This window comes from Macaca mulatta, chromosome Y (assembly GCF_049350105.2).
Source record: "Macaca mulatta isolate MMU2019108-1 chromosome Y, T2T-MMU8v2.0, whole genome shotgun sequence".
Taxonomy (NCBI): domain Eukaryota; kingdom Metazoa; phylum Chordata; class Mammalia; order Primates; family Cercopithecidae; genus Macaca; species Macaca mulatta.
Genome location: NC_133427.1, coordinates 9771464 through 9785709, shown reverse-complemented (window position 1 = coordinate 9785709; position 14246 = coordinate 9771464). Strand labels below are relative to the sequence as shown.

General features: G+C 42.6%; 1 long non-coding RNA gene across 1 annotated transcript; it reads right to left on the bottom strand.

Moving 5' to 3' along the window:
* Nucleotides 1–7789: 7789 nt before the first annotated feature.
* LOC144338885 (uncharacterized) lies at nt 7790–13509 on the bottom strand. The gene is made up of 3 exons (XR_013413292.1): nt 13405–13509; nt 8316–8428; nt 7790–7893 (listed from the first exon to the last, which is right to left on the bottom strand). It is a non-coding gene; the product is annotated as an uncharacterized LOC144338885 (long non-coding RNA).
* Between the last annotated feature and the right edge of the window lie 737 nt (nt 13510–14246).

The window sequence follows — 14246 nt, the reverse complement described above, 5'->3', positions numbered from 1 at the left end:
GCATTGGGCTGACAGTCCTCCCAGAGTCGGGGAGTGAAAGGGGTATGGCCAGAGGCCTTGACCCTCAAGGACCACTTGCTTCCCACTTGCAAGAGCAAGAAGGCTGGGTCCTGGGCCAAGGGCAAAGTGGGTGGGTGCTGGAAGTAGAGAGGCCAGAAAGGACCCTCAAGGCAGAGACCCTCCGCCTCTCCTGGGACTTCGCATCCTCCAGCCCCACAATCTTATCATCAGGGGCTCCCTGACAATCCTGGGGGTGGAGAGGCCATCCTGGAGCACCGCCCCCATCTCTGTCCTCGCTGCCTCCGTCCTCCCGTGGCCTGTGAATAAAGCCTCAGACCTCCCTCCACAGTGTGCTCTTGCTTTTGCATGGGGGCCCTGGGCGACATGGGGTGAGGGAGGGTAGGGGCTGCCCAAAGGCAGAGCATCCTGGCCACCTGCAGGCCAGCTGAGGAGAGGACTGGCCAGCATGTGCCACCAGCTGCTACAGCCAGGGCAGTGCCCGAATGCCCATCAGATGCTGCCCATGGCTTTTTCCTCTAAAATGTCGGCTTTGTTCCTGCTGTAGCCTATAGGACCCCTCTACTCTCCACTTCCACGGGGTCTTCATGCAGGAGAGATCTGCAGACCTCACCACCAGCCCCAGACCCCATCCGTCCATGCTAGCTCTAAATCCACTGGGGGCAGAGAAAGTTTGCCTCAGGAGGGGGTGAGAGAGGAGGGCAAGGCTGCCAAGGAGACTTTGCCATCCCCCAGAAAGGCGGAGCCAGGCATGAGGGGGCCACACACACACAAAAACATCTCAGGCGTGTGAACCCACAACATGTAAACACGCACACCGAAACATCATCCAAGGAGTGTAACCCCACAACACATACACGCACAGCAACATCATCCAAGGTGTGTGAGAGCAAATACACACCCACACACAAAACACCCCTCCACCATGCGCGCACACACACACACATCTTCTCAGGTGTGTGACCCCAGAACACACAAACACACACCCACAGAAGCATCATTCCAGTTGTGTGACCCGACAATGCAAACACACACAGAGCAACATCATTCCAGGTGTGTGAGACTTCACAACACACACACAGACAAAATATCACCCCTCCACAACACACACACAAACATCATCTCAGGTGTGTGACCCCAGAACACACACACAGAAACATCACCCCGTGTGTGAGACCTGACAACACACACACACACACACACACACACACAAATATACACAGAAACATATTCCCAGGTGTGTGAGACCCCACAACACACACACACACACACAGAACCATCATCCCAGGTGTGTGAGACCCCACAACACACACACAAACACACACACAAAGCGTTACCCCTCCACAACACATACGCACACAGAAACATCATCTCAGGTGTGTGAACCCACAACACACACATACACACAAACAAACATCATTCCAGGTGTGTGACCCCACAACACACACACACAGCAACATCATCCCAGGTGTGTGAGACCCCATAACATAAACACACACAAAATCACCCCTCCACAACACACACACACGCACACACACAAGCATCATCTCAGGTGTGTGGCCCCAGAACACACACACACACACACAAAAACACAAACACATACAGAAACATCATCCCAGGTGCTTGAGACCCAACAACACACACACACACACACCCACACACCCACACACACACACACACACACACAGAAACGTCTGTTAAAGTTTTCCTTTAATATACTCTTCACGTGCTATTTCTTAGAGGTTAGTCTTTCACCAATGATGCGTTCATGGCTAATCTTTTAGTGGAAACGTGCTAGCTGGTGTATTGTGAACTCAATTATTACCTAAATTCAGCAATCCTCTAATTGAAATGTAAAATTGAAAATGGAAGTTTTCCATTTCCTCCATGTTATGATGCAGGCTCGAGTAAGAATTTCAATTTGTTCTGCTTAAACTTCTTGCTGAGAACTGTGACTGTTTTGTCTTCCTTTTTTCTGTTCAGTCTGAAATCTTACTCTTCTCCTCCTCAAGATTATTCCTTCTATTCTATCCTACTGCTCGCTTCATGTTGCTTGGTTCTAAATTCTCTCCTGAAATAATTTCAAATCCTGCACTAAGGATCTTGTGTTAAGGTGTAAAGTTCCCTGTACAATTTTAATGATAAATATACAGCCCCCTCGTGTTTCATAACTCTGCGTTTCGGTGATACCCACTTAACTGAAAAATGTTGGACTCTTCCGTGTCCACATTTGAAGGCTTACAAATACTTTCCTTTTTAAATAGTATTTAAGCCCAGTGACTGCTTTTCTGCTAAATGCTCTTGTAGTTCTTAGTATCCTCACATAACCAGTAAGAATGCTTTGCATATACTGAAGTCACAGAAACTATGGCCAGGCACAGTGGCTCACACTGGAGCCAGTGTGGAAGACTGAGGCAGACGGACTACTTGAGCCCAGGGCTTTAATGTCAGCTCTGACAATGTAGTGAAATGCTGTCTCTAGAAAAATATAGAAAAAAACTATTGGATAGGTGTGGTGGTGCATGCCACTAGTCACAGCAATTCAGGAGACTGAAACAGAAGAATTGCATGTGCTCAGGAATTTGAGGCTGCAGTGAGCCATCATCTTACCAGTGCCTGGCCTGGTGGGAGCGAGACTCCAAACTGACAAAGAAACTGAACATGCAATTTTTAGGTTGGAACACCGGGGGTCCAATAAAACGGGACCTAGGAAATGGAAGAATTGATTAGATTAAGAAGCCTGTCATCAAAGAATACTGCCAGGAACTTTAAGGAAAAGTGAGAGGAATTCTCTAGCAAACAAAGCATTAAATGGAGCGTTTGCCTCTTTGTAATCATTTCTTTGATCTGCAGTTAGAAGGTCAAGTATTTCTTCACCATAAATCTGAAATTCGCCTAGTGAGATTCAAACTAAAATAAAAGCTATCTATCAATAAATAGGTCCATGTATGTGTCAATTCTAATATGTTTCTCAATCTTAAGCTTTCAGGTAAATAGTTCATTTTCAGTCACACAAAAACTACGGTCTGGCTCTCAGGTAGCATTTACCTTGGCCTCCCATCCCACCATTGCTTCTTGCCACAGTCGAAGGGGCAGCTTTTTTAGGAGGAGGACTTCCAATTCTTGAAGATGGACCTCTTTTAACTCCAAATGTTCCCTAGAAGAACTCAGGTGGAGATCAGCAGTGTATCTGCCCTTATCTGTGTTTCAAACAAAATCTTGAGAAGTATCACTGTTTCTTAAATGGCTAAATTTTAGATGTTATAAATCTTTCTTACATATTGCAATCTTAAAATTGCACATTTCTCTAAATAAAATTCAGCATTTCTATATGAGATTAGTGTAATTCAAGCAATAAAAGTCCGTTTAGAAAATCTACAAAAATAATCAGGAATCATTATATATTGGTGTGTGAAAGAGATATGGGATAAGTGGAGAGTGGAGAGCAGAAAGCTATCAGTTAAATATGTAATTATAATCTAAATCAAGAAAAACATATTAGGAGATCAATGATAAATGGCTGTTCATATCATTATGGTATGAAAAAAGCTTCATCAAAACATCAGAATGTTAAACCAAATTCCACTCAAAGGAAATCAAATAGTTACAGAATCAAAAAGTGACACCTCAGAAAAATTAATTCTCTGTAAAATGTGCTAACAGAATTTAGCATTCCTACAGTTCCTTTATGAAACACAGTAATTTTCAGCTTAGGCTATGCTCATTTTAATAATCTTTAAGAATTGCATTCTAAATAATGAAAAATTTTTATATGTCTACAAAAAATGTAGTTATATTCCAATTCCCTGGTGGTGTCACAGGCATCAACAGTGACATTCTCCTGCATGGCAGAGTATTATTAAACTTCAACCTCAAGATCAATTGAGACTAAAAAGGACACAAAGCTCTGTCTCTTATAAGAGAGTGGAACATACACTGCAATTTCAACCTGAGAAAACATCTTCAATGAAGTACACATCTAGTTGTTCAAACTCCAAATGACATGTTAGGTTTTTGAAGGTTGGTTGATAGATAATACAATCTAACCAATAGGTATATTTTTAATGCATAGTTTGCTTTTTGTTTTTTTAAGTAAAAATTGGCCCCTCATTCCTATCGAGTAAATCTCTCAGAAATACCATTTTCAGTGACTCATCTTCCAGCGAGGAAAGTTACATACTTGTTTGTGAAGCAGTGGTTTTTAGACTTCTCCTGAGTCATAGACTCTTTGGAGAAATTAAAGTTCTACATTCCTTAAATGAAAGATTCTGTATGGCAGGCCAATGTGCATCTTCTCCATATCAAAATGAAAAAGGAATAGATCTGCCTACGTGTGTGCACGTGTATTCAGAGAAAAACAAATATTGTGAAATCATTTCTAAAACACTGAGTTACTAATGTCCTGTTGGAGGGTTTCCATGATTTCGTCGTATTTTGACAATGCAACTTTTATGAACTTTGGGGTCCCAAAGTAAGAAACTCTAAAGTAATAGGAATGGGAATGAGTTCTACAGAAATCCTGTTGAGTATAGACAATCAGCAATCATAAACTCAATTCAGTTTGAGATTTGCATTATTTCTATGCAAAGTAATTAAGATTTGAAAACAATTTTTAGATATAAGTTCAATCATTCTTGTAATACTTCTTTAGGATTTACAAACCATTTTGTTCATTAACAAGAATTTAATTTACTTTTCATAGGAAGTAAATATAATTGAGAAATTTCTACATCTCCAAACGCTGTCTTTCATTTACTCTGGTTTCATCTTTATGTGTTAAAATATTACCCTAGTGTCCTCCACCTGAGGGATGCCATCCTCTTGTTCCTCCGCTACATCCTCTTTTCAATCTCAGACTTCCTAAAGGGCTTATGTGTCCTGAAGGAGATGGTGTTCTCCACGTACCACCACTGTGAAAAGACGGTTTGTTGGCTTGTTCTACTTTTATCGCTTTTCCATGCAAAAACTAAAAGTATTAAGTATACTATCAATACAATTGTTACATTTAACCTAAACACATTTTACAAACATTCTTCAACAACCGTATTTCAGGTCTAGATGTTTTCTTTGAAACAAACTTTTTTCTTTTTTTTTTTTTCCTGAAATGACCACACCATTCACAAGGTGAAACTTGAGATATTTACGGAGTACATGCCCTTCCATGAAGGGATTCACACATATTCCATTATTCAAATTTCTTGAAAGGCCTCCAGTGTTAAAAAATAACACCTCAAGAAAAATTAACCTGTCATAAATTCTATAAGACAAGGTAGCACATCTTTTTTTACAATGCATAATATACTTCATCTTTGCATCCACATCATTAACTAAAAAACGTCAGTGTCTCAGGTGTATATGAAAGAATGTCTCATTAGAAAAGTAAGGTTATTGTCCAGACGTGGTGTCTCATGCCTGTAATCCCAGCACTTTGGAAGGCTGAGGTGGGCAGATCATGAGGTCAGGAGATGGAGACCATCCTGGTTAACACCGTGAAACCTGAATTTCTACTACAGAAAAAAAAAAAAAAAAAAAAAAAAAAAAACTGGGTGTGATGTAGTCTACTAGAGGAAGCTGAGGCAGGAAAATGGCGTGAACCTGGGTGGTGGAGCTTTCAGTGAGCCAAGATCACGCCACTGTATTCCAGCCCAGGTGACAGAGGGAGACCCCATCTGAAAAAAAAAAAAAAGAAAAGAAAAAGAAAAAAGAAAGAAAAGAAAAAGTGAGGTGAGGTTATTTAGTCAAAGTGATTAGTCACATTATTGATTTTGTATTGTTTCTTGTTTATTTGGCTTATAGTTATGTACAATGTCTCTGTATGATTTAAAATTCTACACTTACTCTACTTCTGTTTCCTTAAATGTGATCCTTGGTTGGTGTCGTTCATGTTTTCAGCCTTACTCGTTTCTTATGTGTCCCTAAAAAACAACTCTTAGTAGAGTACTACATGTCATTTCTCAGAAATGCTTAAATGTCCTAATTAAATTCACAATAACTTTCTCCAGTTTAATCTTTTCTATAGTCTAAAGTAATGTTTGAAAACAGTTCAGCTAAGAACTCTATTTAAAAATTACATGGCTTTGGTCCTTGGTGGAAGATCTTAAATCCCTTCCAAGATCTCTTTCAGTCACATAGCCAACTTTTCTTACTTTGAGACTTCTTTTGTTATTTCTAGTCCTAAAAGATTTTCCCCAGATTTGCATATGGGTGCTTGCTTCCTAGTATTCTGAGGTTAGTCAAAATTTCTTAAACTGTTCTTTGCCCCTGAAAGTACCTCCTTTGTGTCCATTCTTAATACTTAGGTGCATATAACACACACGCGCGCGCACACACACACATGTATGTATAATATAATATAAATATATATACTACCTATAGTATATATATACACACACACAATAAACCTTGTGACATGAAGTAATTTAGAAATCACATCTACAAAAATTGCCTGTTTTCTGCTTGAAAACTAGTGGAAAAATATTATCACAGATTATTATACATAAGTCAGAAACACCTCCAGTCCTGACACCATGCAATGAACCAAAAGAAACTCTCAGGTTCTACCACACCTTCAGATACAAAAGTGGAAGAATAAATAAACATGTTCTGTCTGCTATGTACTGGGAAGTGTGCTACATGTGACAGAAATATAAGCAACTAGGAAAATTTAAATATACACTAAAGGCAATTTAACAATCAAGAGATATGATATACATGGCACAGGGAGTACAAAATACCTACTATATAGGATGAAGAAGAAACTATAAATTCTAAGTTGTTTTTGAAGCGTAAATTGTTATTTCTGAGACATTTACAGAGAACAGTAATGCTCACGCAGTTCAAGAAAGCATATTCAAGATAGCATGAGGGGTAACAGAAACTACAATCAGATTGTGATAATGTTATAAAACAAAAAGCTCCCAAGGGTCCAGAATGGAATGATCTTGACTGCAACGTAAAGGAATTCTGTAGTTAATAGTATTACAGAAGAGTTTAAAGCTGCAATAAACAAACAATCCCTTGACTGTTAAGACTCAATAGGACAAGAGACCATTGATTGCATCAAAACAAGTTATCCAATACACTGGGAAAACTAGTAATTACGTATGCATGTTACATAAACCACTCTGATGACTAAAGACATTCTTAGGAGAAAAGGGCAACGATGGGGTAAAAATGCCAGTTAGTTGTTCTGTTATCCAAATTCAATGTCCTCAGATTATTTTCTATTTTCAACTTCTTAACACTTCCTTAAATGAAAACGCCTTCTTTAAATATACTTTCTCTAGAATGTACTTTCAGAGAGTGGGGAAGAATGTTTCCATCACGTGAGTCTGTCTAGGTGTCTTCTACAGAAGATTTCTTTCTGGTAAGTCAGACTCGGTGTCTATCCACAGTGTGTATATGCTACACAATTATTTCTATAATTGGAAATAATTCCATTACTAGCATTTAATAGATACTGACTGCTTTCTCTCATTTTCCTGAGGATTTCTTCTAAGTTGTACCGCTCTTTGTAAGCTTTGAAAACCTGCTGACACTCCTATTGAAATACAAACATGGAAACTGGATTACCATATACTAATTTATGTAATGTGCATTCCTATATCGTTTCAACTACACTTGCATTTATATGGCAAAAGGAAGAGGATGGCTAAAGCATTTCAGTTCATGTGGCATTCTGCTATCTTCAAAAGTTTAATCCTACTAAAAAGACCTACTAATACTGTTAACTGAAAAACGGAGTTAGGATATTATTCACTAGGGACCCTTACCTTTCCATTCCTATCTTTGGCAGCATTCTTAGCATCTGCAGCGTTCTCACAAGGAATAAATGTGAAGCCTCTGCACTTGTCGGTTCGATTTTCTTCAAAAGAACTAAAATATATGAAAACATTTTACATTTATGTAACGGAATAACCATAGTACTAACCATCTGAAAGTTACATCAAACCAAAAAAAAAAAAAATGCACTTTACATCATTACTGTGATTTAATACTAAGTCACCCGTATAGTGTGCCTATTTTACTTCATTTTGCTCGCTACCTGCACAAATAATGTACTTTTGCTTGTTTTCCTTTCACAGTAGTAGGTGACCCTTACCACAGACCCTTCACTTGCAGGCCATGAGATTTTTTCAAATATCAAATTGAAACTTAAAACAGCAGTTTAAAAACAACAACAAAAAATCACTTTGGACGCATATATTCAAGCAAATATATTGAGTATATGTTTACTTGTACTTGTAAAAATATATGTATACAGAATACCCAAAATAGATGTTGGTGTTAAGAGTTACCTTCTGATAAGGGACCATGTTTCCCAAATACTGCCTTAAGCATCCTTTCCTTGGCTTCTCTACTTAGACCACAAATGAACAGCTTGCCAGGCTGATTCACTTCCATCATTTTGCTGTAAATGGTAAAAAATTATCTATATTTAGATAACGATAAGGAAGCCCAAAAGATAAAATTTTATTACATACGGTGTTGAAAACTCAAGTGAAGTACCCTTACAGAGGCTGACATCTTTTTAGTATTTCTTACTTGAACTATGAAAAATGTGTAACATACAGAGCAAAAGAAGCACTGACTTCATGGACAAACGCTGCATTTTACTATGTACCTCACAAAAACTTGCTTGTGAAAATCAGATAAGAAAAGCCTTGTGATTTTCTAAAGTTGCAATACACAGGAAGCCTATTTAAACACTTTAATTTGAAAATTATGCATTTGGGAGGTACAATGTGATTTTGTTTGTTTTCTTGTCTTCCCCCCCGCCCCCCGCCCCTCGCCCCCACCTCGAGAACCTTCAATTTCCTTTAGCCAAAGTGCACTGCTCACTGAAGCGTCCTCCACACAGCCTCAAGTGATCGTGCCAAGTCTCAGCTTCCCAAGTAACTGCGAGTAGAGGCGCTCGCAACCTTAGCTGAGTGTGTGTGTGTGTATGTGTATGTGTATGTGCGTGTGTGTCCGTGTGTGTGTGTGTGTGTGTGTGCGTGAATACACACAGGTTTCCCCATGTTGCCGAAGCTGGTCTCAAACTCCTGGGCTCAGGTGAACTGCTGGCATGGGGCTATAAAATCGATGAGATTTCAAGGGTGAAACACCACGCCAAGCCTGATATTTTGATATATGACTAAATTAACCTAATTCAAGTACATGCTTTCTTGGGGATAATATTTTAAATATTTTACTAACTTTTAGTGATTTCAAATATACGAGAGATCAGAGATCCCCAAACACTAGCCTCCAGCGGGTACCTATCTCTGGCCCGTTGGCAACCTGGATGGTGAACCACTCGCACTGCCTGAGCCGCGCCACCCGTGGGATCAGCGGAGGAACCCTACTGTGAACTGCGCATGCGAAAGATCTAGGTGGCGCTCTCCTTGGGAAAATGTAATATCTGAGGACGACCTGAGGTGGAACAGTTTCATCTGCAAACCGTCCTACTTATCCTCCCGCTGCCACGCCCTGTCCTCCTCACAGATCCGCTGCCCAATCCCCACCCCCGTCACACTGCTGTGACCCGCAGCCCCGCCACAACCCGTGCGCACTGGAACCCTGACGCCCTCCAGGCTCCCCAACGTGTCCAACTCACAGCCTTCTCCCTTTACACACTCCTAGTCTGGGGAAAAATCATCTTCCACTAAACGAGTCCTTGGTGCCAAAATGGTAACAGATTAAACGAGTTCATTATGTTACTCAGGTTGGTCTCCATCTCCTGACCACAAGCCATCCTCCCACCTTCACCTTCCCAAATGCCAGGATTACAAGAGTAAGTCAGTGTCCCAGGTAAATAAAATAACTTAAGCACATTTATTTTGCTTCTGTTTTAGGCTATTGCCATTTATCTTGATTGCACTCACTTATTCGGATTAAATTATTTACTATGCCAGAGATACAGGAAACAAGTTTCAAATCCTGTCATGTAAGGAGGGAGACAATTCAAGGCTTTACAGAGGGAAATTTAAACTGTGATTATTCATGGTCCCAGACTTCTACGTACACTAAAGTAACGCATTTTATGTCAAATATCCATAATTTCTGTCAAGCAAAACTAGAAATCTGACATGTGCTAACTGAAAGGACAAGTTTTTAATCACAGTGGTTAAGTAGATTGCCTGTCTATTTAAATTATGGCCACATGCACAAAGGAAAACTGCTTTAATAAAAAGTGCACATGAGGCGCCCTAGCTCGCTGTCCCACAACTTGCCCACCTGTCAGACATGGCTGACAGTAGAAGCAAGAATCCTCATGAAACAGACAATGAGTTTACAAAAATGAGTTTCTAAATAACACTAGCGATTTCTTTCCCTACTGTCTCTTCCCGTAATTCAATACAGACACATTAAAAACCCAGCCTGTTTTATAGACAACATCCAAAAACCTCGCTGTCTTTGTATTTTTGCTGAGAGATCAACCTGACCACAGAAATAGAAAACAAAGTTGCTTTAGAGTAGGACAAACAGCCTCTGGGTCACGGGGCCCTCACGGCGCATGCATCTGGTTTTGGAACCACAGGTGGCCAACTGCGGGGTGAGATGTCACATCCGTACTATACCTAAAGGATGCCGAAAGTGCTGGAAAAACCCAGCCTCTCTCTGAGGCTGATCAGTGCGAGGGCGGTGGGCATCTTCTGAGGCTTTCCGCACCCTGGTGGCCTGCAGTTCCACCCTCCTGGGGAAAACCTCCTGCGAGAAGCCATCAGAGCTTGTGCCAGGTGGCGCCGGCATTGTGCACTTTGGAATTGGGTGCTTGGATGTCCCATGCCCTAACCGGCATCCTGACAGTTGCAAGCCGTTGATCCACAGTGAACGCATGAAACATCTCTCTTCCTTTGGCAGGCCAGAAAGATGGTACTGCATATTGCCGATCTTGTGGAGAGAGAGAGGGATCAGCGCTGGTTGCTTGGGCATCTTGGGGCACTGGGCCTGGGCAGGAGTGTGGGAGGAAAGTCGCCTTGTACAGTGGAATTCCCCTGCTCTTGAGGCCAGGAATCCTGCAGGGACTCTGGCAGGTCTAGGCAAATAGAGTCTCCCAGTACCATAGTTCCTCCCTGAGCATGATACCATGCTGAACTCCCAGGAGCATTCTGAAGGACCTCTCACCCAGTGCCCTGTGAACACCAGAGGCCAGCAGCTAGGGATGCCCATGGATGGCATGTGTGGATGCTGTTGTGCACTGCCTTGCCAAGCCCGAGGCTCCTGTAAGCACAGAGGCACCCGCGATGCTTGCTGGCAGGGCTCTGCAAGACCAGGGCTTTGGCCTATGGCTCCTAGACTTCTGTACGCAGCAGACCGTGCTGTGGCCCAGGGTCCCACAGTCAGTGCAGCGGGCTGTGGGCCTGGCAGGGCTTCCCAGGAACCCTGGGTCAACGTAGGTGTGGCAAAGGATTGTCAGCAGGGGACGCCCACCGACCTCCAGGGGAGCAGCCCCCAGAGGCCAGGGGTTGCGGTGGTGTGGGGTGGGAGGAGTAGGCCATGGTATGTGGGAGCTCTGGAGGAGGGTGCCCCTGTTCAGCCTAGAGGCAGGGGAGGGCATCTGGGGTGCAGAGCAAAGAGGCAGCCTTGGGGGATGATGCAGTGCTGGTGGTGGACAACATAATGGCGATGGTCAAGGTCGTGGCCAGGGAGGAGGTCGATGAGAAGTGGCAGAAGCACCAGAGGGCACAGCCTGGCCTTGGCCCCAGCCAGCAACGGACTCTCTGGACATCCAACTCTTGGAGCTTGGCTATCTGAACACCCCAGGCCCCAGGGCATCCCCAGTTTCTGGGCCAGATCCTAAACTTTGCTGCTGCCCATTCGGGATGGCTGGCAGCTGGGGCTGGGTGTTATGCTTCTCAAGGCAAGATGGGGTGGGGCCAGGCCAGAGCTGCAGGGGGTCAGACAGAAGACAGGGGATGGAGGACAGAGGAGAAACCAAGTCCAGGCTCTTGTAGATAGGAGGGCAGCTTGTTTGCGGGTGCTGTGAGAGCACGTGGTAGGGAAGGGGTAGCCCAGATCATCACTAACAATGGAGAATAACGGCACCAAGGACCCTTCACACACAGCAGACTGTTGAAGGGCACTTTTCTCTTGGAAAGTCCCTGGAGGAAGGGGAGTCTGCATGGCCATGCCAGCCATGAAACTATCCCCACTCCCCATGCCTGTTTCCAGCAGGCTCATGCCAGAAACCCAATGTGCATACCCAGAAGTCAGCCCGGATCACACAACATGAAGTCCTGTTTAGCTACATGATGGAACTGCATGTCAGGCTGTGGAGACTCGGTCTAGAGAAGAGGTCGGGTTTCTGAGTCAGGCTGATGTCCCCCTGGTACCTCCGGGTGTCTCAGCAGGAGAGCTGAGAAGAAGAAAAGCTTGCTTCACCCCAGCTAGCAAGCCACCTCACCCATCTACATGAAATGGTCACTTTGAGTCTCTCCTCTTTCTCCTTCTTAGCCAGGCAGGTGGAGGAACTCGGCCATCCTGGGTCCTGGCAGCAGAATGAAGTTTTCCTTTTGTCACAACACTTACTTCTGCAAGGAAGTGATCACTAAGGAGCATTGCATTGGCGTCCTCCTAAAGGAATGCCTCCTGGCATGGTAAAGGAGGTGGTATGTGGAAGGGTATGCTTAGCATAAGACCTTGGGAGTCCTCTCCCTCCAGGATACAGAGTTTATCAATACTACCTAAGTGATCTACAGATTTTATGCAATGCTTGTGTAAATATCAGTGATCCATTCCTCATGCAAAAACAGTCTGAAAATCCTAAATTTGCTATGAAATCGATGAAGATCCTGAAGAGCCAGAGCAACCCAGTAAACAGCATAGGGCTGGAGGCAGCACACTGCCTAACTTTACAATATACTGCAAAGTTTTACCTAAAATAGCACAGAAGAAAGGAAAAGAAGGTAGATGAGCTATAGAAAAACAATAGGAGCACAGAACTACATCACTGCTTTTGCCTCTCATGAACTTTTCCCAAAGAAGCAAGAACGCACAATGCAAAATCAAGTCTTTTCTATAAACTAGGCGAAGAAAAACCTGAATGTCTACGTAAAGGATTTTAAAATTAGATTATTTTGGCCAGGCGTGGTGGCTCATGCCTGTAATTCCAGCACTTTGGTAGGCCGAGGGAGGCTAGTCTCAAACATGAGGTCAGGAGTTTGAGACCAGGCTGTCCAAGATGGCAAAACCCTGTCTCTACTAAAAATACCCTAAAGTAGCCAGGAGTGTTTGTGGGCACCTGTAATCCCAGCTACTTGGGAGGCTGAGGCAGAAGAATTTCTTCAACAATGGAAGCAGAGATTGCAGTGCACCAAGATCACACCACTGAACTCCAACTAGGGCAACAAGAGCAAAATTCTACCACAAAAATAAAAAATAAAAGAGTAGACAATTTCTCACCAGTCCTTAATGTCATACATGCAACGATAGAAACACCAGAGGAAATCAGAAGGAAGAAGCTCCATGACAGTGGTGTTGGTAATGATGATCTCAAAGTGACTGCAAAAGAACAGTAAAGAACATCAAAAACAGAGAATGGGGTTATATCAAACTAAGGTGCTTCAGAACACAGGAAACTAAACAGAGGGAGGAGACATCCTACAGGATGGGAGAAATTATTGGATCACCATACATCTTACAATGAGTGAATACTTACAGTACATAGGGACTCAAATGACTAAAGAGCATGAAACTGGATGGGCTAATGACATGAATATTCATTTGTTTACGTAAAACACACAGTTGCCCAGCAGGCATACTACAAAGTGCTCATCATCCCTAATACGTAAGGCAAAAGCAAATCAAATCCACGACAAAATGTCATCTCATTTCAGTCAGAATAGCTATTATCCAAAAGACAAAAGGAACATATTTCTGGTGAGGTTGCAGAGTAAAGGATATATGTGCATTCTTTTGGGTGAGAATGTAAATTAGTGCAGGCCTTACACAGGGGTTTATGTCCATTTAAGTATGGAGACTCCTAAGAAATCTACAAGCAGAACCACCCATCATATGATCCAGCAATCCAAGTAGCAGGGCAACATCATGTGTTTGGTTCCCTTCTTTCTAGCATATTTCCGGAGTGGACATTATTTAAAGACTCCCTATGTTTGAGACCAATTTTCCTTAATGGGATGTTTCCCATTTGCCTGGAACCTTCTCTGTCTCTGTCACTATGTCTATGTCTATGTCAAGGTCTACATCTATATCTATGTCTATCTATGCCTATCTCTATCTCTCTG